The 4,839-nt window shown below is 40.3% G+C and overlaps 1 non-coding gene across 1 annotated transcript; it reads right to left on the bottom strand.

Annotated features, from left to right (window-relative positions):
• Window positions 1-3,245: 3,245 nt before the first annotated feature.
• LOC148999218 (small nucleolar RNA R71) lies at window positions 3,246-3,352 on the bottom strand. Its single transcript, XR_016170993.1, has one exon. It is a non-coding gene; the product is annotated as a small nucleolar RNA R71 (small nucleolar RNA).
• Window positions 3,353-4,839: the final 1,487 nt, after the last annotated feature.

Genomic DNA, 4,839 nt, shown 5'->3' with positions numbered 1-4,839 from the left:
TTCTGGATTTTCTGCTGAAACCTGTTACTGTTTTGGTCGATCCTTTTGGTCGATGCCATCAACCAAAACCAACGACCAAAGTTGCCCAGAATCGAGAAAAAGTTGCTTTTTGGATATTCCTTCATCCATTTAAGTGAAACCTCGAACCTAGAACGATATTTTACTCATTTCAACACCTGAGAACGTGGGAAGGCTCCTCTTAGGCTCCTCCTTGGCTTGGGTGACGATCTTCTACAAAAATCATTGTCTCTCTTCTCTAATCTCTTCTCCAAGGTATGTAATCTCTCACTCTCTCTCTAATCTACTTCTACCTCATCTTGTTCTTGCTACTGAGTTAGTGAAGAAGGTGCTGCAACCTTGCAACCACCTCTTCTACAAGCTCTTTTGCTTTGATTAAACCTCTCTTCACCCTTTCCATGCTATGATTCTCATACATGATGTTCTTGCTTTCTTATTTTGATTTTTCTCTTCTTTACAACATGAATTCATCTCTTAATCTGATTTTCTCTTCCAATTAGGTCTAATTATATGTTAGTATGTATCTCTAATCTACTTCCCATCATTCCCTTAATTGAATTCCTAAGTTCTTTGCAATTGCAATCGATTTCATTAATGAACATGATTCTTGCAAGTTTGAACCTAAGGCTTGAAATTGGGGGTTTTCAATTTGACCATTGGATCATGTTGATTCTTGCTACATAGTCTCCTGCTACTGTTCCTAACCTATTCCCCAACTAATTCTCTACCTTCCCTTTCAATTTCATCAATTTCTCATGAATGCTAGAATTCTTGTCTTTAGAACATAGGACCTCAATTTGGGGGTTTTCATTTGGACCATTGGATTGTGATAATACTTGCTAGGTAGTGTTCTTACATTATTATTAATCATCCCTCCAAGTTTCAGATCGATCCGAACCCTGGAAGACCCATTTCGGACCAAAATCCCCAAAATCCACTATTCTGTCCCGAAGACAATTTTGGTCGATACCATCGACCAAGACCATCGACCAAACTTGTTGCTGACAGCAACCTTGCTCCGTTTTGATCCGTTTGACATCCGATCTTCCAGACTTCTTCTCTAACTTGTTATTGATGTTTGTTTAGGGTCTTAACAATTCTTTTGGACTAATTCTTGGTATTCTCAATTCATCATCAACTCAACCTAAGGTAAGGATGGTTATCTCCATAAACATATAGATCATCAACTTATGATTCATGTTCTTATTTATGAATAGAATCTCTTGATTTCTTTTAATCTTTATAAGACTGTTATATATGTGTTAAAACAGTAGTATTGAAATCTTTATACTCTTGTCATGTTACATTACTATTCTTGTTTACTTATGTTTATGATGATTCATTTCAATATCATGATTTAACTTGTATTATGAAGATGTATTGGATGCATGAGAAGTGATGAACTTGAATATGTGATTGCCTACGTATAACTTGGGATTGGGGAGTGTCCTATTGACGCTTCTGTCCTTGGGCACCGGAGGGAATAATATGGGATGTTCTCTGAAGGTGCCTATCGACTCTTTCCCGGGTTATTGGATGACATACATAGGACTGTCTAGTTGGGTGGCTAGGTTTATCCTTGTCGTGTCAGACCCGAATCGGAAGGGCATTGAGACCGAATAACCCGTGGTAGTGTATGGTTGGATGGGCGCTCTAGGCCGGTAACCAATCCGGTAGGGGACATAGACCATGCTACGGATACCTGAAAGGGGCCATTTATTGGTAGAGTTGCATATGGATAGACTTGGGCTCACGGGCGCTCAAGACTGGTAACCAATCCGTGAGAGGACGTGAGAGCTTCCCATTTACTATATGTGGATGACCAATAGGGTTGATGAGTCCGAAATCTGGGATTTCGCTGACTCTAGTGTGAAGGATACCGGAAAGGATCGCCGGGGGCTAGGAATGGACGTATCTGAATCTGACTTGACCGACTGAGTAGATGACTTGCATTGGGCTAGGCTTTACTGTGAAATGGTGATGTGAGAGAGCGGTGACCGATTCCCCTTACGACGGTTTTTTTGATGACTTTACCGATCTTCCCCGGGCATTCCCAAGATATGGAATGGGAGAGTGACAGACGACCCAAAGAAGTACGGTGCTATGACTTAAAGCATGTCTACCTTAGAGACCAGCATTCATAGAGTTAGAACCATACTTGCATCATGTGTTCCATTTCATATTGCATCATGTTATGGCTTGTATCATATGGTTTATATGTTATGGAATGACTATCTTACTGAGTTTTTTCAAACTCACTCCTTTTTGCAACATATTTTGTTAGACTTTTCTGCAGGTACTACCACCGTTGGATTGTGGCAGTCAACCCTCTGGAGGCCGAGTTGAAGACTTGTATCATACTGGTGGCGATGAACCAGTTGATAAAGACGAGTAGACCGAGATCGGGACTTGTTTGTAGCAGTTCAGTTTTATATTTGTGTGTGGGATGGGATGTCGCCTCATTCCCTTTTTAACCTTTTTATTTGAATTTTCGGGACTATAGCTTAGTTGTTTCACTTGTTATTTGGTGAATCGGTTGTAACCTTTACTTTTAGTCGTTTCATCTTCCGCTAATATTATAAGATGGGTTTCCTCCCTCCTTTTCACACTTGATTGGTTATACTAATGAAATCCTTTCCGCACTCTGATGTTATTTGTGAATCCTTCTGAGGTACTTTCTCAACTTTTATTATTAAATTATTTGGAAACAAGGAATTGTTCTTGCTTTTGATTATATTATTCTGCTAAGTGACTATGATCGTTCCTAAACTTGATCAGCGGGACTGTAATTCACTCCCCGGGTAATCCAGATAGGGTATCCCCTTGGTGGATTTAGGGTGGGATATGACACAAACTATGAGCCTCCAATGAGGCCGTTGAGTGAGCATTTCATTCCTACGATATATACTCCGGTTTCTTGTATTAAGTTGCCTGACATAGAGGCGGTTCAATATGAGATCAAATCTAGTGTGATTCAAATGCTACCATCTTTTTATGGACTTGCCAATGAAGAGCCTTATAAGCACTTAGATAAGTTATAAGAGGTGTCCTCCATGATTAAAATTCAAAACCTCTCAATTGATGCTTTAAGGTTACTTCTTTTCACATTCTCCCTTAAAGATAAAGCTAAGCATTGGCTTCATTTTTTGGACAATGTTAAAATTTCTACTTGGGCAGAAATGCAACAGGAGTTCCTTAAAAAGTTCTTCCCCACTGGCTGTACCAACAGCATTAGGAGAGCGATAACAAGTTTCTCCCAACAAGAAGGAGAACAATTTCATGAGGCCTAGGAAAGACTAAAAGAATTACTTAGAAAGTGCCCCCACCATGCTATTCCTAAATGGCAATTGGTTCAATTCTTTTATGATGGCCTTAGAGACCGACATAGGAAAATGGTTGATTCTTCTTGTGGTGGGACTTTCATGCACAAGAATGAGAATGAGGCATGGGAACTTTTTGAGACCCTTAGTGAAAACTCCCAACACCATGCTTCAGCAGCTAGGACTGAGATTCCATCCATTGGGCAACCAAAGATGAGTGGTCTCCATGAGATCAATCCTACCATTGAGATGAGCACTAAGGTTGACTTGCTATCAAAGAAATTGGACCATCTCTTATCATTTGGACAACAAACCCCATCTCCACTTCCTACAAGTTCCTCTCCACCTAATCAGATTGAAGCATGTGCTTTATGTTCTAGCCTATCCCATCATGTCATTGATTGCTATTTGGCTATACAATACCCTGAGTTTGTTAAGGAGCATACACATTTGGCCCAAAGAGTCCCTAAATTGGGCAATGATCCATATTCCAATACCTACAACCCAGGATGGCGAAACCACCTCAATTTTTCATGGCAAAACTCAATGCCCAATCCCTCTAATCAAATACCTTATAGGCCATTTCCATTTAATATGCACCAAAATGCCTATAGGAATGAGCAACCATCATCTCCACAACCCTCACATAATTCATCATTTGAGGATAAGGTACTAAAAGCACTTAGTGGATTAGAGCAAAACACTCAATTGTTGCATTCCCATTCTCAGTCAAAAAAAATACCCAACTTGGTCAACTAGCTGATGCCATTAGTAGGAGAGAGGTTGGTCAGTTACCTAGTCAACCAATAGGTAACCCTAATCATCAAATTGGGTCTAGGAAAGAACAAGTCCAAGCAGTCTCTATTGTGACACATAGTGGGAAGGAATATTATGCACCTTTGCCAACTCCGAAGCCATTGCCCATTGATCTTGTGAGTCGAGAGGAGGTTGATTTTACCCATGAGACTGGCGATGGTGCACACAAGCCTAGTAAAGAAACACCACCTATGAGTATTCCCCCCCATCAATTTCCTTGTAAGGGGTTGCACATTCCGATTGTAGAGGGTCATACTCATAAATCTTACACTCCCGAAGCCCCCTTCCCTGAAGATCTTGAGTCCTCAATTCCAGATTCTAGAAAGAATGCTAGGATGCAAGAGATGATTGATTTATTCCAACAAGTTCGTATCAATCTCCCACTATTAGATGCTATCAAGCAAGTCCCAGCTTATGCTAAGTTTCTAAAAGATTTGTGCACTCAAAAGCGTAAGTTGAAGACTCAAGCACCTAAAACTGTGCACCTAACTAAACAAGTCAGCTCGGTAATTTCCAACCAACTGCCCCCTAAACTTAAAGATCCAGGTACACCTTTAATTTCATGTGTCGTTGGAGATTTATCCATAAGTAAAACATTGATTGATTTGGGAGCCAGTGTGAGTATTTTACCCGGTTCAGTTTAAGATAGGTTTGGTCTAGGAGATTTGAAATCCACTGATGTGAT

The sequence above is a fragment of the Hakea prostrata genome, unplaced genomic scaffold (genome assembly GCF_041222555.1).
Source record: "Hakea prostrata isolate BN-2017 unplaced genomic scaffold, UWA_Hpros_2 contig_23, whole genome shotgun sequence".
NCBI lineage: Eukaryota > Viridiplantae > Streptophyta > Magnoliopsida > Proteales > Proteaceae > Hakea > Hakea prostrata.
Note: the sequence above shows the minus strand (reverse complement) of the source record. Positions and strands in the feature narration are given on the sequence as shown.